The 24839-nt window shown below is 32.1% G+C and overlaps 1 pseudogene across 1 annotated transcript; it reads left to right on the top strand.

The window, feature by feature from the left end:
* The first annotated feature begins 6783 nt into the window (after positions 1-6783).
* On the top strand, positions 6784-21337 carry LOC148605401 (CD109 antigen-like; annotated as a pseudogene). Its single transcript, XR_015916003.1, has 16 exons — positions 6784-6821; positions 8412-8466; positions 10977-11146; positions 11489-11514; positions 11758-11911; positions 12436-12506; positions 12731-12856; positions 14010-14049; positions 14656-14740; positions 15622-15740; positions 16143-16373; positions 16647-16850; positions 18524-18622; positions 19882-19944; positions 20736-20927; positions 21090-21337. The product of XR_015916003.1 is annotated as a CD109 antigen-like (transcript).
* The last annotated feature ends 3502 nt before the right edge of the window (positions 21338-24839 follow it).

Raw genomic sequence — 24839 nt, forward strand, 5'->3', positions numbered from 1 at the left:
AAAATTTGCAAAAAACATGATAAAAAAACATATTTATAACCAAATACATGAAAATTTCTTTTTTTTTTCGTTTGAAGTAAAGTATATGCTAAGATCATAAAATCAGATTAGCGGACCTCTAAAATGTATGAAAAACTTTGATTACACATTTCAAAGACTATGGACATGGAACATAGGGTGATCTGCCCACCCTTGAATATTTATCTGTGGTGATCACTGAACATGCCATTGAGTTGTATCGGAAATTCTAAAAATAATTTGTTAACAAAAAAGATCAGTTAATTTTACCTGTTAAGCTTGAGACAGATCCTGACTGGCCACTTGAATGTTCCATTGGTGTCTGAAATACTACAATGTACCACACTACATGTTATACTCCAACAATTTCGCTTTCATTTCTCTTTCAAAATCAGTTACAGTCCACATAATCAGTCTTGATTGGTCACACTTTTGTTGAAATTTTCAGATAAAAAATTTATAGATTGTATATGAAAATTGGCACTTTAAAAGAGTTATCATTCTTGATTTGCTTTGTTTGGTTGATTTTTATGGGAGGTGAATGTAAGGTTTTCTCAAAAGTACAGAAATAATTACAGAAAGTACTTTTGTCATGTAAAAGTACAGCATATGTATACAAAAATGCATTGTTTGTATGGTAGGTTTTTCTACACCACGAATCACATCTACCATGAATTTATGGACTAGTACTTAAAATTTCATCAAACTCAAACATCAGACTAAAATACATGTGAAATGATAGAAAGTTAAAATCTCCTTATTAATTGTCCAGTAAACTACACAAAGAACATCATTAGTTATCATGTAAGAAAAATGAAGAAATAAACAATAAACTTATTTTGAAAAGAGAGCCCCCAAAATGTTCTAAACATGAAGAGACCACTATCTATAGTCTGGGTTGATAGTGGTCTCTTTATATTTAGAACATTTTGTCCCAGACCAGGGCCAAAAAGATGTAAGTTTACACAGTCAATTAATTTTCACATAAAATTCATGTTAATCGAGCTTCACAAGAAATTTATGTGAACCTTCACATAAAATTAACGTGATTTTCACGTGAAATTCACTTAACAAGAATTTCATTGAGCTTTCACTTAAATTTCACGTGAAGGCTCAATTCACCTGAATTTCTCGTGAACTCTGTCTGGAAGATAATTCACTCTATTCAGGTGAAAATCATGTGAAATTTGTGCGCAAAAATCGTGTAAAATAATTTTGCCTGTATAGGCGTCACTTTCTGTGTTTTATTACCGTTTATTTCTATTATATTTTTATTTAGTTCAATTTTACCTCTTAGGAGGTAGACCTAGGGTAAGGGAAACAACTCTAAGCATCTAATTAACTTAGATTCATTTTATTCTGCTTCAAATGAAAGCTTGTGACGCTTAGATGAAATTGTGTATGATGCAAACATGTCACTGATTTCATGAGTTATGTCCCTAACCCTAGGTCTACCTCCTTAAATGTGGCTTTTGTTTACTTATTTATTATTCTTATTTACGCTGAACTGAACAACTTTAAATATTCTGGTTTTCATTTAGAAAGACATGAAAGAATGAAAGACATTCCCCAAAGTTAACTATATTACACAAACTTTGTGATTAGTATACCAAATTGAAATATTTGATGAGGTTTGTTAAAAAATCATTTATATTAGAAATTAAGGACATTTTGTCGGTAATTAATGAAGTCCTAGCATCTTAACTGAAATGTAAAATTTGTTTGATTATTACAGCAGAAAAAATAAATATTATATTTCATGGTTTATCTGTGTGTGTAGTCCTATCCTACATATAGAATTGATTTCCTGTTGAACTTGGTATGAATATTTTTCGGGGTATCATGCATAAAACTTACGTGGGGATTTTTGATCCATTGAAAAACATGACCGTAGTTACTAAAAGTGTCAGACAGTAGTTTTTTGCATATATCTTCAAAACCGTCAAGTTTAGTCAGATTCTGACTGGTTAAAAGTGTTCAACATGATGAGGTCTATAAAAGTCTCCAGAGATCAAAGTTGTCATACGACTTCTTGTAAGAATTGTTGCTCTTAAAAGAAGGAAAAATGACATTTTGTATTAACAGTTTTCAGCCAATATATTGAAAACTGTTATAGATAGAAACTCTCAATTGCTGAAATGATCCTTATGATAAGTCCTTCTAAAGTCTCTTGAGTCAAAATTTGGACAACTCAATGTTAAACTTGTTGTCCTTGAAAGACAATATTTTCCAAATATCAATGCATTCAACATTCGTCCTCTTGCAGGTTACATCTGCCTCATATTACAGAGTTGGAGACGTCTTCAAATTTTCCTATAATCAACAGATTTGTATTGTTAGGTGTAATAAATTTGATGAAGATGCCTAAATATTTTGGAATTTTTTATATACTATATTTGGTGGACACTTTTTTATACTGCTTCTCTGTCAAGCATACGGCGTTTATGTGATAGATTGGGGACTTGATCGCATGTTGTCAGAATAAGTGTGGAGGGGCATGTCTTCTCACGGAATGTAACTTCTATGAGCCAGCACATTTAAAACTGGCTCAGAATGTCGGACTTAAGCTCGATTGATCACAGGTTCTAATCCTGAAACATATGATAAGACGTTAAACTACAGTATATCAAAGCCGGTTCATGCGTATGTTAATAAAATGTTGTGACCAGGTTGTAAATGTTTAGTCTTTCAAGATTAGCCTTCGATGTTTTGCACGTGGGTAGAAAGGCCTGGTTTTGACATTTGACCTTCGAAACATGTCAAATTTTGTGTTTTTGCTGGTAAAAAAATAATACATCCTGTATCGGTTTAAACTTTGACTCAGGATAGGATTTCGAATTTTGGAAAATTGAGGAGACGACATGAAGACATGAGGTGGCGACCTTTGACCTTGAGGTCAAAGTTTATGTTCAATTTATACATTTTTTAAGTGGAATAATGTCCAGCCTAACTTGAATTGATAATAGGATTTTGAAATACAAATTTTCGTGAGCATGTATTAACAGCGGGTCCCATAGAGAAATATTCAATCTCATGATATCTACTTCATAAAAAGGGACACTAAAGACGCTAAGAGGCAGCCTCATATCTTGACTTACTCTGAGAGATCGATGGAAAAGGAAAATAATGACAAAACAGTACGACAAATGAGATGACTTCTCATTCTGTATTGTCAACTTTGCTTTTATTTGTGTAATAACATCCTATCAACGCCCATTATTGCGTATGGGGTTTTCATATAACCACTCCTACGTTATGCAAGAGCCTCGGCAAAACTACGCAGATCGTTATACCGTGCTAGACTTCTTACAATTATGCTTCTGGAACCCACAAAATTAAAGTCACTACAAAGTTTTGTGATCGTTATCATGAATTCGTGGATCGTTATGGTGTATCCGTCTGCACCATGAGAACCGGCTTGCAACCATGTCCATTTTTTTCTTTTCTCCTTCGTCTACACCGGACGAGACATATCATAATACAGAGGATGCTAACCCTACTGCGATAAACCTGGTCCATACTTCCAGTGGAGTCTGGGTTGCTCATTTACTTTTTTTCTTTGTTCGTGTTATTATGATGATTTGTGTTCTTTGTTTTTGTGTGTGTCTATTTTCCCCTCTAGTCTGAATACTTGAAGTTCCATATGACATGTGACGTGCTATTTCTTTCTTTAATTACAGTCCTGGTCATGTGACCACTGGAGAGTTTAATATCATTGTGAATGTACTCCTACGTGATTTAGTCTCTCATGGTCCATAATTCAGAGAACCACAGCGCCTTAATTGGAAACTTAATTTCAAAACCATAATGGATGCTGTTGGAGATTATGTTGGAGATTATGCCAGAAAATGGATAAAGAGATAAAAGGACCAAGACCCAGAAATAGAGTCCTTGTCAGATTGGATACGTGCCATCCGATCGTTGGTACGGACAATATCCAGAAATGTGTCAATTGAAGACTCAAGTCCGTATTCAACGATCGTGAGGCACTTGAGTGCCTTTCCTCTCTGCATGAGAAACATTATCGTCCTTGCGCACAAGGCTTCAAACATCACATTGTTTTTTGTGAAGCGCATTATCTCAATTGTCTTATTAAGGTAGTAACATCACAGGTAATGACATATACAAATGTACCATTTTTGACAAACACAAACATAAAATCCTAAACAACTACAAGTCATTCATGTCTTATCGAAACAAAACGTGAGGACTTACCTTATTTGTATTGGATTTCTAAACTTCATAAGAATCTATACAAAGAAAGGTATATAGCAGGTTCTTCATCTTGCTCCACGAAGTAGACGTCGATTCATCTTACAAAGATATTGTTCAAAGTGAAGGATGGATAGCAAGCTTTTTACAATACTGCCTACTCTTGTAGTGGCATTAATCATATGTGGGTACTTAAAATTCTTAAGATTTACTTTAAAACCGAAAATCCCGCAGCTTTTCGGAAATTAGTTCCCTCCAAACTCTTGACTTATCAACTCTTTACACTACGTTACCACGTGATAAATTGAAATCTTGTTTGAAAGGACTTCTTTGTAAATCTTTTGCTGTTTCAAAAATTATGTTGTTCTTGGTAAATCTAATATTTTTCTAAGACATCGCAGAAGAACAAAGTGTACTGCACAGAAAAGCAGGTTTGCTTGATTTCCTAATTGATAACATATTTTTAACATTTGGAGGAGCTTTTTTTTCAACAAGTTGGCATTTCAATATAAACTAACTAGCCGATTTTTTTTATATTCATACGAAACTGAATTTCTTAAGAATCTTGTAAAGAACAAAAAAATAAAATATGCTAAATCCTGTAACTTAACATACTGATATATTGATGATATATTGTCCATCAACAACCCTTCTTTTGGTAAATGGTTACCGTCAAAATATCCAATAGGGCTCGAGATAAAGCAGACTTCAGAAACAGCTTGTTCTGCATTTTTTTGACCTACTTCTCGAATTTGACAATAGTGGTCATCTCAGCACTAAGATTTATAGTAAAAGAGACGACTAATTTTACTATCATAAATTGTCCTTACCTGTGCAGCAATATCCCTTCATCTCCTGCATATGTCATATTTCACAATTGATTCGCTATGGGATCAGTCCATATAGAGTTAATACAGTGCCCTTTATAGAGGTGATGCATAGTGTAGAAAACCTAACAGATGATACTATTTCTACAAGTGTTGTATTTTTACATAACAAAAGTCTTTTCCTGCATTTGGATTTGCTTTTTTAGACAGAATTGACGATTCTTGCATGTAAAATCACAAAATTTACTCTTTTATTTATATTTCAAAATCAGTGACATAACCAGTCTTAGTTTGTCACACTGTTGTTGAACTCTTTAGATAAAAATTACAAAGATTGTGTATGAAAATTGGCAATTTACAAGAGTTATCACTCTTGATTTGCTTTGCTTGGTTGATTGTTGTGGGAGATGAATGTAAGGTTTTCTCAAAAGTACAGATCTAATTATAGAAAGTACTATTGTCATGTAAATGTATAGCATATGGGGTTAGTGATATTCTTATTATCATTATTACTCTTGTTATTATTATTATTATTATGATAGTATGAAGACTATTAATATTCTGAACGGAAATCTTTAAATGGTAATAGTAATGGTTTTGCAGCTGAATACGAGATTTCAAATTAAGTTTATAATATCATTTAGGGTAGTGTAGATGTAAAAATCAGCCCTGTACCAAACTTTAATTCTCCCTCCAATGACCAATACTTTTGTCGGGAACGTTTCACTGGTCCTTTATTAGAAATACAATAAAAAAAAAAAAAAAAAAAAAAAAAAAAAAAAAAAAAAAAATACAGTATACAAAAAATAAATAAACACAGTGGCTGAAATATCAAATGAACAGTATATATAGAAAAAGGAAACAAAGAACAAAATAAAAAAAAAAAAATAATAAAAAAAAAAAAAATAAAAAAAAATAAAAAAAAAAAATTAATAAATAAAAAATACAAAACAAAGCAAAAAGAACATAAAATTATACACAGAAAATTGAATACTACAAACGTAAAAATATCATGCAGAAAAAAAATTATTGAAAATGCGTACATAAGAGACATCATAGGAGTCACTTACTTTTAGTTTAAATGTGGCTGATATGTTCCGATGACACATTGCTCGTTTATATAAAATATATATATCCTTTCTGCCGTTTACCAAGTCCTATCTCTGATAAATTGTACTTCGTCCTTGAATTTTATGTAACCCTAAAGAACACCATTTATCGCTAAAATAGATAAGAAAGGACTTAAAGATCCGGATGCGTTGGGCGTGTAGGAGGAACCGTCTCTAAATTATCATGATTTCCATATTTCCAATAGAAACTGAATTCCCATTTGATCCCAATAATGATTTTCATATAACGTTAACAAAATGAAATTTTCTCTTTTTGTGTTTTCTTGCCTTAAAGCTTTAATAACACCGAAAAGGACGCATGAATGCCCCTGCGATAGCCAATAAATATATAAAAAAAACCCACAATAGTTGCCTAGAAAAAAAGCTATCTAGAACAAAATATATGCATGTTTTGCTGAACATAGATTACTATTTTCGAAATTTTTGTATGGCCGTATACTATGATAATGTTGTGGGTGCTACTTGTTGAATATTTTGTATGCCGGAATAATGATTAAGAAACGCCAAATCTATCTGGGTTTAACAGATAAGGATCGGTCGTCGTAGGTTTGTCCTCTGTATAAAAGGAGAGTGTTCAGACTCACATTACAGTTGCGTGTACTCTTAAATAGTTTGTATACAATTACGAAATAAGGTAGGTTTTATTCTGGCAATTATTTCTTACTGAAGTTTTTATATGATTCACATTAATCCTTAATGGTATGAATTAGGCACAACCTACAACCGAGCATCACACTTTTTATTTTTTTACGCTTGAAAAATTAAGTCATTGAAAAAAGGAAGATAGCAGAAAATGCGAGATAGGACATGTGAAAGGTTGTCAGTTTTAAAAAAGAATCAACGTACCAGATCTAGATACTCTAAATGATTCTTGCTGGTTTTTCCTTGCTTATGAAATGTCCATTATAATTCTAATTTAAATTTAAAAGTGACTTTCACTTTGAATCTACTTCTCTGATCAAATTTTGCGGACCTGTCTGAAACCCATGCCGGTTGTCTGAACGTGTGTCTTTAGCCTCACATGCGATGTACGGTATAACAGCATAGTTTTCATTGATACTGAATTATCATCAACTTGTTTGTTATTTTCATATATTTGTGCAACGAACTGGAAATAAAACAGACACGAAACACACCGCTATTTTGCTTTTACTAATATTCGGCCCATCTCTTGAAAATAAACAACTGTTTATGAACGTGATGACCATTTTTTCACGTATTTGAATTTAAAATGTTGGATTTCTTTCCAGGCTCCGTGCTCGAATCAGCTTATGTTTGAAATAATCGTATTTTATATACATCCAACTTTCAGTTCCAATATTGTACTCGTTCTTGCATCAAAGCTTTGAATTTGTTTCTTTTTAAATTTCTAATCTGTTTGAATAATAAACTTAAGTAAATTGTCAACCTTTCTGTAACAAACAACTATTTCTGGAATATTTATTAACCTGTGTTTTCTCGTTACTTCGATGACTCATGTCTAATTGCGAAACATATAAAAGGTCCGGCTGAACCCTCGAAAATGGGTAAAACGAAAGTAAAGTGATCTAGACTTTAAACTATACTTTAAGATGCATCATTGGGTTTTATGTTGAACAAAAACAGAGGTAAAAAAGTTTAGCTATTATTTAACATGCAACTGTTATCATCTTTTTACAAAAGACATATTACCTTACCGGTGCACCTGGTCCATGCTCCCAGTTTTTAGTGGAATAGCTCATTTGCTTTTGTTACATTGTGTGTATAATTTTAGTTACTTAATGTTCTTTGTTGTGCGTGTCTGTTTTTCATGTCGGTCTTTGTCCCTGGATTACATTCTTTTGATTACTGCTATAACCTTGTTTCCCTTGATTACTCTTGTCCAAACGAAAGAATATTGTATTTTTGAAAACATTGTACAAGTGAAGTTCTAGGTCAACAGATGACAAAGCAATATGAAGTTTACATGTGTTTTTTGTTTTTTTGTTTTTTCGTTTTTTTTTTGTTTTTGTTGTTGTTGTTTTTTTTTTACAAAAACAAAAACAAGAAGAAAAGAAATCAAAATTTAAATGTTCTAATTAACCAAATTATAACTATTCATATAATAGTGTACGCTGATTATACTTAGATAGGCCAAATTGTCATATTCTCAATGTTTTTATTCTTTTCTATATTAACGAAGAAATATGAAGAAAATGTACAGTATTAAGTAACTTTTATTTTAATTTAAAATGATTGTTTTCAGATATGCGACAGCTTTTAATACTTGCAGTTGTTGTTACAAGCGTCATAGCATATAAGTAAGTGCAGTGTATATTTAACTATAACGTTTTCCAATTTATTTTGTCCATTTTAAATTCTCCAGTCCATTTTCAACGCCCGGATAACAAATTCCAAACCAAGTCTCCATTAAAACAATTCTTGCGCTTCAATAACTATATTTCTGTTTCTTTATTTTTTTTTTAAATTTTGGACATTTATTAATTTAGTAAGGGAATGTAACTGTACTTTAAAGTTCATTTTTCACATTTTTATCCCCGATTAAAAATAAGAAAATGGCAAATTGCGACTCCGAATAAAACATTAAATACCCAATCGTCAATAGAAAATAATGTGTATCGTCACAACATTTATCAAACTTGTTTCATCCGAGCTCTTACAAGCGGGCAATGGGTGAAATTGATAAACATACTTTTTGGTAATGATCTTTCTTTAAATTCCCCCGTATTTCAAAGACAAATTCTTACCAATTATTTCATATACCTATACTTTACCCATTGCATCCAAAATTTTCAATTATAAAAGGCTATTGAAGAACCTCGAGATTGAGGACTTCAAGGCTAAACCACCTGACTGTTCTTGCAAAAACTCTCCATTTAAACATGGTCCTTCTGGTCACATCGTTACGGGAGATTTAACCATCATCTAAAACGAATCACTGCGTAATATCCTTTCTAAATGTCCCAAGTACCGTGAACCACGCTCGAAATATTGGATTATAACTTTAAAGTTCTTATGGATGCTGTGGAGGACTATGCAAGGAAATGGATAAAACGAGAACAAGAAGACATTGATTCTCTGTCAGAGTGGTTAAAGGCCGTGAGGTCTTTAATTTTGAAACGAATGAACGTTTTAAGTAGGTCAATGAGTGCCAAGGCTACATCAGTTTTCAAAAACCCCGATTTAGCAAAAACCTTGTCTACTTTACATGACAAATATGTTGTCGTACCAGCAGACAAAGCCCCAAACAACATTGTTTTTTTCTGCAATACGTTTTGCATCTAATGTTTATTATCAGAGGTAGACGTAGAAAATAATAGCAGTGATAAGACCTATACTGCTACCACACTCTCTAAAGAAGAGATTGTGGAAAACCATAAATATGTGCTATCCTCTTTTGGTCTCTCTACCAAGGACGATGATTGTGATCTACCGTCTATGTACTGGATTCGTAAACTCCACAAGAATCGATACAAACAATGTTTCATAGCTGGATCTGCTGAATGTACCACCAAACCCCTTTCAGAACTTTTAACTTCTATACTCACAACTGTCAAAGAGGGTCTACAGTTCTACCAAAACACTTGTACTCCCGTAGTGGTATTAATTCAATGTGGATCCTGAAAAATTCAAAAGATCTTTTGGAGACAATCAATAATCAAACACTGTATACTTCTATTCCCCATACCCAGTTAAAATCCCGACTTAAAAACATTAAACAGCGTTGTTTTTCAAAAAAAAAAAAAAAAAAAAAAAAAAAAAAAAAAAAAAAAAAATGGTACACCTAGATACAGATATATAGATCATGGTAGAGATACCTCATACTTCGTAAGAAATAATTCCAAATCTTCTTCTAAATAGAGGAAGTTGTTTACTTTATGCTGGTATTTTTAATCGACAACATATTTGTCCAATGTGATGGACATGTTTTTCAACAAACGGTCGGCATTCCAATGGGAACAAATTGTGCTCCTTTACTTACCAACCTATTCCTTCACTCTTATGAGGCTGTCTATATAGCTGATCTGATCCGAATGAAAGAATATTTCTTGGCTAGATCCTTTAATCTTAGTTTCCGCTATAAAGATGAAGTTTTATCTTTAAACAATCCTAATTTCGGGGATTTGATACATCGCATCTACCCCAAAGAACATGAGATAAAGGATACAGCAGACATTGTGAGATCAGCCGCATATCTTGACCTACACTTAGAAATCGACGGTAAAGTAAAACTATTGTCAACTTTCCTTTCATCTGTGGCAGCATCCCCTCAGCGTATGGAGTTTTCATATCACAACTCATACATTATGCCAGAGCTTGCCGAAACAATGCAGACTTTTTGTATTGCGCTAGAACTCTAACAAATAGGCTTCTTGAAGAGGATTATGTTGCTACAAGATTGAAGTCATCACTACAGAAGTTTTATGGTCGTCATCATGAACTCGTGGATCGTTATGGTGTATCCATCTGCACCATGAAAACTGATTTATTCAACGAGTCATGGTTTTTCCTATCCTCTTTTGTCTACCCCGGACTTGAATTTTTATGAGCAACTCAGCGGGTGTTTCTAGAAAAGCAGAGGACGCTTACCCTACCGGTGCACCTGGTCCATGCTCCCAGTTTTTAATGGAGTCCGAGTTGCTTATTTGCCTTTGTTACTTTGTATGTATGATTTTAGTTCTTTGTCGTGTGTCTGTTTTCCATGTCTGGCCTTTGTCTCTGGATCACATTCTTTTGATTACCGCTATAACCTTGGTTCCCTTGATTACTCTTTTAAACAAAATGTTGCGTATTTTCGTTTACACTATAGATCCTTCGTTGTGACCAGTCGAAATTATATTCGTCCTGGTCAGTCTCTTGGTGTCGGTGTCAACATTTTACAAGCATCCGGTAATGTGACGGTCAAGGTTCAAGTGCTTAGATACTACCCCTGCATTAGTATAAACACAAGCATCATTAGTGAAGGAGTTTTTCAACAGGGTTTGTATTTATTTTAAAAAAAACGTTCATGAACCAAACCTTCAATTCGCGATTTCTATTTTAGTAATTTTCGTGCATTCAAAAGATACTTAAAATTCTGAATATACCTCCTTCTATGTTGGCCTTAATTGCACTTTTAAAACCAAATCATTTGAAAGAGTGAGACTACTCGTAAGACGTGATCTCCAAGATTGATTTTGATTTATTAATGCCCTGGTTTTAACAACGCTTCAACTTTCAAAGAGTAATACATGTAAGTTCACAATATTTAACCATTAGTTCACCGCTTGCAAACAGATACGGTACAAATGATATTTTTGTGTGTAATTCATTTATTTACAGATGCCCCCGGACTTCTACATCTTTCGGTAAGTTATGATTTCAATCGTCAAACCACAAATGGTTACATATAGTGATTTCCATTTTGTAGAGTTAAATTTTTTTTCTGTGTTATGTATTGAGACATATTTCTTCCTTTCTCTGCTCCTTAATCTAAGCTGCGCTTAGGCTCTAACAAATATACACGACATTAGTGGAAATAATCTTGAAAATTTGTAATGTATATTTTAATGTGTTTAAGAAAACAATATATAAGATTAGACTATTTGTAGGTTCCAGATGATCTCGAATCTGGGAAATATCAGCTAAAAGTAACAGGTTCTGGTGGACTGTACTTTAGCCGAGCAACATTACTGACGTATCAATCAAAGAGTGTTTCTATCTTCGTGCAAACTGACAAAGCCATGTACAAGCCCGGGCAGACAGGTATGGGGCTTGGTAATATAGATCTGCACACGAAAGGAGAGAGAGAGAGAGAGAGAGAGAGAGAGAGAGAGAGAGAGAGAGAGAGAGAGAGAGAGAGAGAGAGAGTAAAAAATTGTATAAAATAAAGAAAGAGTGATTACTTTGAACTCAATGACGAATTAAAAGCAATGAATTATGGATGAGCCTTAAAAATACGAGAAAATGTGATAAGAGGCTGTTCTAAGCATTTCTACCCGCTCGAGCTGTATTAGTATGTCAATGTTTTATCAAATCAGTGCACTGTTAAAATGTAAGGAAATTAACATATTTTTTTATATGAAACGGGTGACATATTAATGTCAGCTTAAAACAATGTAACGTTTGTGACTTCACAATAGAAAGTTTTGTTAAGTTAGTGAACGTATATCACTATTGAATATATATATATAGTCAGTTGAACCTGGCTAATATATCGGTCTTGAATTGCTTTATTTCTACAAGCATTTCATATATCATTATCATATTTTATTTTTGTTTTTTCGCAGTGCATATGCGAGCATTTGCAATGTTTCCTAATATGACTGTATATAATGGATCAATGGATATTGCAGTCTTTGTAAGTAAATATAAGAAAAAAATATTTGTTTAAAAATTGTTTCAAATTAAAAACTGTCAAATTAAAATGTTATGACAACAATATAACTATATATACTACAAATGATATTTAAGCCACACCGACCCAATATCTCGTTTCGAACAAACACAGCAATCATATGATAACGAGCGAACGATCTTTTTCTATAATATTATATTTCGAATAAGTAAAATATACATTTGTAGGATCCTAAATCGAACAAAATCAAGCAATGGCTGGGTTCAAGTCACGTAAGTGGAGTTGTGGCTCACTCAATGCTCATGGATTCTCAACCAGTTCTTGGAGATTGGAAAATTAAAGTAGCATCCCATGTAAGTTCAGTAGTTTTTCAATGGACATATGCAGAAATTCACTTTTACGTCCTCTTAGATAATGTTGCGCCGTAGCAGCATACTCGTAAATACGTCTTGACCAATCAAATTTTGTATCAATATTTTTACTGCTGTGTTTTTAAATTACAATTGATGTTATGAGTGATTCTAGAAATGCGGGTTTAAGTGTTTTCAATTGAATATGTGACCACTTGATATATGGACATTTCTGTCTAATATGTCCATATAATACACTTTTTTGATTGTCGGAATGAATGATTTCTTTTTTTTACGGCGTATCTATCTACACCATAAAAACTGATTTGTTCAACGTATCGTAGTTTTTCTTTCCTCTTTTGTCTACCCCGGACTTGACTTTTTATGAGCAACTCAGCGAGTGTTTCTAAAAAAGTAGAGAGAAAAGCAGAGGACGCTTACTCTTCCGGTACACCTGGTCCTTGCCCGCAGTTTGTAGTGGAGTCCGAATGGCTCATTTACATTTGTTATTTATTTATTTTGATTATTTTATGTTCTTTGTTGTGTGTGTCTGTTTCCCATGTTTAGTCTGTGTCCCATGATTGCATTCTTTTAATTTCCGCTAACTACTTGGTTCCCTTGATTACTCTTTGATCATTTCTACCTTTTTGTGCGTTTTATTGGCTTTAAACATAAGGGATCTTTTTATATTTTTTTTCTAATTTTATTTAATTTTTATCTTATTTTCTTTTATTTCTGTTATTTTTAATTCGTTTAACCGCTCCGATGGTCACAGAATAGCACGTATGCCTCGAGGGATGGCTTAAGTTTGACTCCCGGCCGAGCCAGACTAAATACTTTAAAACTGATAGTCACTCCCTCTTACGCAAGCGCGTAGTATTTAAGGTACAGAGTGGTAACATGAAATAACGTGTCCGAATAGGTGGCATGTACCCTGAGGGCGTTTGCTTTTGTGAACTAGCTCTTTTCCTAAAATTCAGTAAATATAAACTCTATGACGTTAAACCATAATCAATCATTTTAGTGCATTAAGTTTTATGGAATATGGGGTTATTGTGAGTTTGATTTTGTTTTATTTTTCTGTACTCTGTTAATTGAAAGTAGTCTTTTCAGTCATTTGATGACAATGAAAAATGACATATGTTATCTCTCATAGGGAACTTCAACGGAAACAATAATTACAATCGCCGAGTACGGTACGTATGTATGAATTTTAATCTTTTTTCTTATATAGCTCATATAGGTATGATCAAAATTTATTCAATATAAATAAAATCTGTTATTATTCATATTATTAAGAACATATGTATATGTTTTAATTCCGAGTAACTGATACATTTGATATAATCAAGTGACCATTCTACTATCAAAATCAAAGCGTCGGTTAATTAATGACTGATACGCCAGAAAATACAAGGGCAAAAAAAAAAACTGAAATAGTATGGATAAGACATTAGTAACACCGATCACATTCAGCGGTTTCAATAATCTTTTTTCCGGTTGTAAACAGGTGAAAGTTTTGATATGTTTAAACAAGGAGTTACATATAGATACTAGAATCAGCGCAAAATGTTTTAATAGGAAGTAGAAAATATTGGAATTGGATGTTGTACCTTGCACCTTGCACCTGTGAAAATATTTATCTTGCACAACTTATCAGTTACATTAAACATTACACGCGTGTTTCTTTTTCCCTGCATTCTGTGCTAATGTAAGTTATTTGCGTTAAGAAAACAAGCAATAATGACAAATTGTATATAAAACAAGGTTCATTTTTTGTTGAATTTCTATTCATGAATTAGTGTTGCCGAAGTTTAAAGTATCATTAGAGCTTCCGTCATACGGTCTGACCAGTGACACCTACATTCTTGGATCTGTTAAAGCAACGTAAGTTAAAACTGTTGAAGCACATTTAAAGTTAATGCCTATATTTTTTTTTCAAAATGGTACATCGTTTAAAACGTGAATTTTAAAAACTATTCCATCCTAAGGTCACATTACTTAACCATACAAGTTATTTTCCCAAAAAGAGGCGGTCCTTGTGACGTAATAAAAATTTACGGAACTCGTACGTATGGTTCCCTTTGCATTCTGGACACTTTTTAGAGTAAAACCTGAAAGAATGAGAGAAAAAAAAAATTTTCCGACATAGAATCATCATTGTTTTAACATATAAAGTGGTCCTTTGAAACTGCTTCAAAGATGGGTGCATCTTTCCTCTTTTATCTACCCTAAACGCGATATTTAATGAGGAACACGTGATCGGTGGGTGTCTCTACAACAACAACAATAAAAAAAAAAAAAAAAAAAGAGAGAATGCTTATCCATCCGCTGTCCCAGTCACGGTTGCTCATTAACTTCATTGTAAGTGTCATTTTAGTTATTTCATGTTCAATGTTGTATGTGCCAACTTTCCCTGTATATTCATTATCCCTTGTTTCTATTATTATTATTATGGGTACACACAAGAAATTTGGCCCCCTTGATTTCTATAGCGTAATTTGACTATTTGCACCATCAGATTCAAGGAAAACAGACAAAATTTTCCATATAATGCTGGACCTTTGAGTTGAAATTCCATAGAAATATACTGAAAATGAACATTTCAAGGGCAGATAACTTTGTCATAAACCTCATATTTCTAACATTCTATTGAAAAATTTAGGAAAATATACAGTGATGCAAAGATGAAATAACGGTCTTTTCATATAGAGAAAGTATCATTGAGTGATATATTATTGTCAGTTTGACATGCATGTTTCTTTCAGTTACACCTACGGCAAACCGACCGGTAACAGGAAATGTGACCATTCGAGCCAAGATGCATCATTTTTATCGACCATCGTTTTATTATGACTCAGAACCAATGGTGGAAATATCTTTGAATGTAAGATTTATTTCCTCTATCATTTGTATTACTACGAATCAATTTTAAATATACTATGCACATTATATGTAAAAATTAATTTTGGATTTTCAGTTTTGTTATAGTTTTCAAAAGTTTAAAAGGAACACTGCATCGTACATACTAGACGTGAAAATAAGATTGCACCAAACATTACAAAACAGTTATCATGGTTGTAATGTATAATAAACTTACTAATTTTCACTATATTCGCGAGGGACAGGAAATCACAAAAAAAGACGTATCCGCGAAATTAATTTTAAAAATTATATAATGCTTATCATTTGTTTATAAAATCGCGAACGAAAATTGATACCCGCGAATATGTTCATTTGACAGAATCCGCGAAAATTAAAAAAATTACAGTATATTTTTTATACTTAGCTTGACGGAGAAGCAAAATTTTCCATACCAATTAAGAAATTCAATGTACCTGGACGCATTGAAATTACTGATGGGGCAAAGATTGATGTTGCAGCCAATCTTACAGAGAGCATAAATAACATCACAGTCGGTGCAGACGAATCGATCATTCTGTATGACCATGATGAAAAAATTGAATTTCTGGCTTCCAGCCCGGAAACTTTCAAACCAGGACTGCCATATACCGCTTATGTAAGAGAAACAATTCAAATTGGTTTATATTAATTGACTCCTAACAAGTACATAAAGATGTACCGCATTGGTATGCCATGTCTTATCGGATTAAAGTAGATTTTTTTATTCTTTAATTTAATATTCATGAGAAAATTATAATGTTACTTGTCAAAATAAAAGTAAATATAACATGCAATAGATAGTGACATTTTTTTTTCTTTCAGGTGACAAAATGCACCGAAACATGATGAAATACAGGTTTTTAATTCAATTGTTCTCTAACATTTCCAGATTAAGGTTGTAAAACAAGACAACTCACCAATTGTAGGAAATAGATCAAAAGTTATTGTACAAACAACTGTCTTCGATCGATCATCATCAACATCATATTACAACAGTCATTACAATTCGAATAAAACTTCCACCGTGCCTGATTCTGGCATTGTCCCTATTAGAGTTGATATTCCTGCCAATGCTACAAGAATTTCGTTACTGGTGAGTAAAACTTTTGCATTCGCCATTTACGGTAGATCTGGTAGAAATTGGATCTTTGGTTTATACAAGACAAAGAAATGATATCGAATTTGAAGGTTACACGAATAGTAATACTTATGTGGAAATACATTTCAGGGCATAAAACAAATATGAAATGCTTTATAATATGTACATCATCTAAAATAATCTTTGTAGTAAACGATTCAATTTTCTGTTTCCTTAGCAGCCATTGCAAAATTGATTTTAGCATTATATAACGCTAATATTTTTTAAACCAAGAAAAGTGATACCCGCGAATATGTTCACTTGAGAGAAATCGCGAAAATAAGCAACGGTAAAAATTAATACGATTATCTTTGAAAGTTCTGTATAAAAAAAAACCTTGATGACTCACTTAATTTTAACAGTTAAATATATTTTAAATCTAAAATATATAGTAAAAAACCTATTACCAACTTGTACCTTTATCAAGTCTCTTCATCACAGTATCAAAGCATTGCATTTATAACATCTTTTCGATTAGACCAGTGTACTTTAATGTGCAATGAAACCCTTCTAAACCGCATCGCTTTTGGGCTTAAAAAGTTGTCGATTTTAAAGGCGTTCGGTTTATCAAGCTTCAAATTTTATTTTAATTGATGCAAAAGGACTGATTAAAGTGACTGATTAACACAGGTTTTCGGATTAATCAGTGTTTCATTTATTCAAGTTTACCATATCTCATTTTGAATAAAAAATGATTTTCAATATTTTCATTTCAAATCAGTATAATAGGTCATCAATTGATACAGTTTTGGTACACATTGATGTAACAGTTGGGCATGGGGAATAATAAAATCGATGACATTACATATTTAAAATGTTAAATCCCTAACATTGAAATCCGTTTGAATTATAACTACATGCATTATATGATATAGGAAGGAAGTGATGTATGTTTCCCTTTATATAAAATTCTACGTTTTTCATTGGTTTACAAAGATTAACTATTGTGGTATACCACTCTTTTATTTATTATACCACCATTCTAAATCAAGTTCAGGAGGATGATTAACTTGAATATACTACTCTTTTGTCAAGTTTACCACCTGCTCGAACCAGAATTTTTCCTCATCCTTTCCGTTGTTCATTTTTATACCTCCGCCAAAACAAAAATTAGTTTTTTTTGTAACTAAGGATGCAAAGGAGACACAAAACAAAGAGGAGTGATATTGTTCCGCCAGTTTCTATTAAAGAACGGTGCATGAAATCGTTTACAGAATTTATCTCACACAAACAACAATATTAAGTATAATATAACAAATACTGCCTGCAGTTGATGTTGTCAAACTATATCACCTCACCCAGAAAAGAATACCACCCTTGACTTTGTCTCGGGCAATATCCCTCCTTCGTGTGGTAATCTAGAATACCTTCCTCTGCTGCAGGCAGTATGTGCATAATATTAGATTTTTCAATTGGATGATATTCACTGTACAAATTTTGCAATTCTTCTTTTTATACTTTCAGCAAAAATTTGTCTCAACTGAAGCTGATAGTCAAGAAGGTTTCATGAGTTATACACAGTTATGATATTAAAAATTTTTGACATATCAACACCATACTTAAAACAGAGATGTACTTAGACATAACTACCATTCCTATTAATTGTGGTCTTTTGTTCCTTTTTGTAGGCAGTTTATGGAAACCAGGCAGCCCATAAATCTCCACCAAAGAGTTATTCAGAAGGTGGCAGCTATATTCAACTTTATCTCAGATCGATTAATCCAAAAGTTTGTATACAAATTCTTAGTTTTAATTTTTTAGTATTTGTTGTAGTTTGTAAATATGCCTTTACAAAATAGTTATTTACTTTGGTGCCGTTATATTTATTGTTTTTTTAAAAGGTCACATTACTATATTTACTTCATCTGCTTGTACTTAGTGTGGATAAAAAAAACGAAAACATTTGAACATTATAACATTGTCAATAATGATTTAGAAATAACCCGGAAATTGGAACACTGCGATGGTTTCAGAACTATTAACCATTAAGACTTTTTTTTGCAATTATAAGCAACTTGTTTAGAAAAATGCTTTTATTTTAGACTTTTCTATGAGGAATTTTAATCAGGACAGTATCTGGACTGTAAATACTTACGAATTTAGCTTTACTCTAATCAATATTTATATACAATGCAATCAATGATTTCAATATAATCTGATCAGTAGTTTCTAATGAGCAATATGACTATAATCATAATTAAATTTATTTTTATTATCAATAGAGTAGTATTTTGATTTCTATCAGTCTCTAACTTAATATGCAAACAGGAATATAAATATTTCCTTTATAAAATACAATCGTACTACATTAGTAAGACTTGATTTTGTTTTTCAGTAAGTAAAAATCTGAGGCTTATTGTATTATTTTTTTTAGCAAATGCATACATTTGCATGAATGGGTTGTGAAATTTACCCATAAACCACTGTAAAAAATCACTCAACAATTCATCCTCAAGACATTTTGACTGTTATTATGAGCAAATTGTCTAGCAGAATACTATAATTTTAGGTTTATCTGTGAGAAACGGGGCTATTATTACTCAAATAGCATTTGACTTTGTTAATAATGTTTTTATCTTGAACAAAGGAAATATGTAAGGACTCCATTAACGCTCGCTTGGAGTCTAAATTTAAAAATAAATTACTTTTTAATTGCTTTCCGAAATACGTCACTTCTGAAAAAAGATAAATTTTCTAAACATATACTTATATAGGACGTCGTTGATGCTCCTTTCATTTAAACCAATAATTATTGTTGTGCATGCGCATTACGGATAATGACTGTAAACGCACTATGTCTTGTCATTTTGTCTTTGATTCACATCGAAAAAAAAAGGCGGGACAGAATATATCACAATAAGCCCGATAAGTAATGTAGTTACTGTATTTATATTGAATTTGAAAACTATATGTCAGAATTTAAACTCCTATTTATATGGAATTCGATAGCTACACTTGAAGTAAATAACACGTACCTTGTATACAGGTGGGAAACACAGCAAACTTTGACATTCACTCAACTCAGTCGGTAACATCTTTAACATATCAGGTAAAACATTGTAATTTAAACTCGTGAAAGATCAGAAAGATTCATAATTTATTTTTATTTAAAATTCTTGAGTTCAAGCCATGTCTCATGAGATAGTAACATACACTATTAAAGCGACATTTTGCAATATTCAGTGATAACGGTGTGTGATAATACGACGATATCGTAAGGCAATAAAAATCGACCACTTTTCTTTTTCTTTCATCTACCTGGATGTTATACATGTGGACTTGTTTTCAATAAAGATAAAGACATTCTGAAGAGTGTATGATTTAGAAAGTTTTCTTTAGAGTGTCTGGTTTTGATAGTTTTTGAAGAGTGTCTGGTTCAGATATTTTTTTGATTTTTCAAGGTCCGGTTTTGACATAATTCACTGTATTGGTAATGGGAATATCTTCGTGTTGTGTGCTTTGAAGTGATAGGAACTAAATTCATGAAGAAACCATCAAGAAAGAGCAAGTTGTATGTGGTTGTGGGTTTCTTTTAACGGATAACAATTTTGGTGGGCTAAACGGTAATTGTGTGATCGAACTTTCTTGTTTAAGTAGTTGTCAAGAAATAACAAAGAATATGTGGCCATATCAAGTGATGCATTTAGTAACGAAGAATGTTGTAAAACAATTTAACAGGTATAATTATGTTTAATTGTCTATCAATGATTGTAAGTATCAGCAATATTGAAATATTTAGAAAAAATATATGGATGCAAATGGCGGTAGAAAATTCCGGTCTTTAACCATTAATTTGTTGAGCTGTAATATGTTAAGACGCGTTACAATTAAATATTTTAGATATTGTCTAGAGGAGCAATTGTAGATTCAGGAAAAATAAATGGCGCGAACAAGACTTCAGTTTCGTTTTCGGTTCCAGTCAGCGAAAAAATGGCGCCAAAAGCCCGCATCATTGTTTACTACATTCGTACTCATGGAGAAATTGTGGCTGATAGTTTCAGTTTTGACGTGGAGGGAGACTTTGAAAATCAGGTAAGTATGTTCCTCTTTGGTATTGATATTGATATGTCATTCAACAAATAACCTGCAGTTATCTAAGCATACTACTCTAACTAAAACACTAAAAAGAGTTTCTATGTATCATTATATTAGTACGGGCCTGATTTCTAATAATCATTTACATATATTTTACAGGTGTCTATTTCGTTTGACCAATCCAAAGCTCAGCCTGGTGATTCTGTAAATGTTTACGTTTCCGCTGATCCTATGTCATTTGTTAATCTTTTGGCTGTTGATCAAAGTGTACTGCTTATGTTCTTTGTTGTGTATGTCTGTTTTCCATGTTTGGTCTTTGTCCCTGGATTACATTCTTTTGATTATCGCTATAACCTTGGTTCCCTTGATTACTCTTTAGTACAATGATTGAACTCATACTTATGTAATTACAGCGCCGGTAACACCATATTCGTCATTTACTCAACGTCCGACATATATGGGTATGTAGAAGCTAAGCTGTTAAATTACTTCGATGGATCTTGTTGGGACAAAAATGATAGATTTGGCAAAACAAACCAGTAGTAAAGAAGATTGAGGTTGAAACGTGTTATTGTTTATTTCATTAAACAAAAAAAAAACAAAAAAAAACACTTTTTTTCCTAGTACGTAAAAGTTTTGAATGACCGTACACTACTCGGCAAAGCCATTATTTTCTCAGGTAGAAATAATTATTGTGCTTTTCGTCCCCATTTACACTAATTCTGGACAAACATTTGATATCTTAGTGCAATAATTTAATCTCATACTCATATGATTACACAACTCAATATCCGGCAGTTATAGGATATTCGTTTGGTACGTAATCAAATTAAAGACTATAAAGAGTATTAATAAATGTAAAAAAAATTGTATGTTCACTTTAGTTTAATTTTCGGGCGGGATTTGGGGGGGGGGGGTCCTTGTGCTTGTGTTGTTGTTATTTATTTTGTATATTTTGTTTTGTTTTGTTTACATTAGAGTGTATTTCAGCCAGAGAAATTTGTACAATATGAATCAAAATAAAGTTTATCTTTTCAACAAAAAAGACTTTATTATCCAGGAACAAATAATTATTCTTACTAATGTACCAATTCACGCTCTATAATATACAAACGTTTAATGTCACAGTACAATAACTTTAATCAAATTTATTATTCATTACAGGGATGCAAAGCCCAGCTCCTTCATATAATTTTGCCCAAGGTATGTTTTACTACAGCAGTTCTGGGTAATAGTTTATATCAAATATCAGAAACCATTTGTCCTTTTTTGTATATATCTGTTTCTTTTAACCTTGATTGACAATTTATGATTTTTAGTCATTTCTTTAATTGTTCACCGTTTAATGTCCCAGTACAATAACTTTAATCAAATTTATTATTCATTACAGCGACGCCAAGCCCAGCTGCTTTATATAATTTTGCCCAAGGTAGGTTTTACTACAGCAGTTCTGGGTAATAGTCTATATTAAATATCAGAAACTATTTGTCCTTTTTTGTACATATCTGTTTCTTTTAATCTTGATTGACAATTTATGATTTTTAGTCATTTCTTTAATTTTTCATCACAACAATGTTTGCTTCTTTTCTTTAACGGTTTCAATGTAATAAGGGATCAGAGAACGATAAAAAAATTACTGATATTAAATTTCAGTGCAACCTACAGCTGACCCTTTTTCACATGTTTTACATGAGGTAACGAAAGTAAGAAAGCAGTTTTCAGAAACATGGTTATGGACCAATGAGACAGTCGGGTAATTATATTACATTTATTTGCCTTCTGATATATTTATATATCAAATATATTCACTATCTTTGGTGTTACTTTTTAATGAAAATAATTCAGCTTGTCTCTAAATATTTCTACACGTAAAAGTGTAACATATCATAAAATAACTTACAGTATACACGGAGAAGCTAACCATAAACTTATTCGAGGTAGATTCCCAGAACCGAATTCCAACAAAAAAAAAAAAATAAATAAAAAATAAAAAATAAAAAATAAAAAACGGAATTGATCAGAGTTTTTTCTGTATAAATGATGTTTTATCCCTTAATAATCTTTGAACTTGTGATTTTATTGTATTGTCTTCTCATATATATAATTGTGTTGTACAGACTAAAATACAGTATTATGGCTCAGTTAAGCGTTAATAATAAGAATGAAATGATGTTCACTAGCCACGTTTAACAGGTAAAAGGGAACTAAATACAAATGAAATGAAAATGAAAAATATAAAAATTACAGAAAAGGAGGCCGTATGGACTTCGTCAGAGGTACAAGTATAGCTGTGCAATAAGTAATGGATATGAGACGAATATGAATAAAATCCAATACACTATACTATTGTTCTCTGGCTCCAAATTTTACAAATATAGAACTCGAGAAAAAATCAAACTAATATCTTTTAAAGTCGAATAGTACAAAACAATTACAACATATTTATAAAAAAGTATTATACAGATAGTAGTATTTTATTGAATGTTCCAAGTGTACTAAATTTTGATAATTCACACTGGGAAATAAATTCGGTAAATTCACTCTCACACTTTCCGCCAAAACGTCAAATCTTTGATATCAATCCGCCAATCACAGAATTTAAAAATTCATATTGAAAATATCGATAAATTATGAAGAAAATCTATATAATGAACAGGATATTCAATTAGTTATCGTGAATAACCAAAACATTATCGCTCGTGCCAAGAATGCTTGAGGATTTAACTCGAGCGGGGAACAAGTTCGTTAAATTTGGGCGTTCTTCGGCACTTGTGATAATAATTCGGTTATTAACTCTTTCCAATTAATTTTCCTATTAATCTTCTTTTATAAATGCATTATCTACCATATAAATACATGTATACTGTCTAAATCGTGTTTTCTTATCTTTTGCCAAATAACATTTTCTAATTGCCAATAATTTTAAAATACCCGAGAATATACACTAGCCCAACTGTTAGTTTTACCGTCATACCGAACTATACGAATTATATGTTAGTTAGCCATTAGATTTTTCTCATAGGTCTGGTGGTAATGTGACGATTTCTACTATAATACCCGATACAATTACATCTTGGATTGCAAGTGCATTTGCAGTAAACTCAAAATCTGGTCTAAAATTCATTAGTAAACCCTACTTTTGTCTCTAAAATCATACACATTTTACATGGGTCCATTGAAACACTATCTTTCTCAGTCCATGTGAAGCCTAGGGCTTGAACGTTTATAGATTTTAAACGGAAAAGAATCTTGTTTTATGAGGTACTAATTTATGTTTGATCTAAAAGCTTTTTTTTCTTTAAAAGGATAAAGGGCTGAAAAGTGTCTCATTGGCCTAAAATAAAACTCAAAATTTAAACATAGAGGGTCGAAAGATTAATTTCATTAAACTTATGCCACAAAACAATTTCCTAATATTTATATTTTTACGTTTGTATGGAAATGTTTTACGTTATTAGAACGTTAACAATACATTCAAAGCCTAATGCACCCTATCACTTTAAATAGTAGTTGTTTTTGTTTTGAAATTTAGTTTTCATAAGTGCACTTATAATATAATTTGATTTGTATCAAGCTTGCTGGTCCATGGATTCCGTTTTTATTTTTGCGGATTGCAAAGACATTTACTAAATGATATAGAGGGAAGGGTTTTATCTAATTCCATTAAACTTATTATGATTTACAGATTTTTGTTTGGAATTTAATCATGAAAAATACACGGAACGGTCAGCAAAATAGTTTCTATTTTAATTTCTAATACACATGTATATACAGTCAAGAACTCTCTCTTTTGCCACACCTTGATACCACAATAACGTGATGTTGCATATTTCGATTTTTTTCCAGATGAACTAGAAATCAATATGGAATAAATTGTGAATTTGTTTGATTTCCATATTGCAGGTCGCG

The sequence above is a fragment of the Perna viridis genome, chromosome 10 (genome assembly GCF_037379345.1).
Source record: "Perna viridis isolate PV_CMFRI_1.1 ecotype Kerala chromosome 10, ASM3737934v1, whole genome shotgun sequence".
Classification (NCBI taxonomy): Eukaryota; Metazoa; Mollusca; class Bivalvia; order Mytilida; family Mytilidae; genus Perna; species Perna viridis.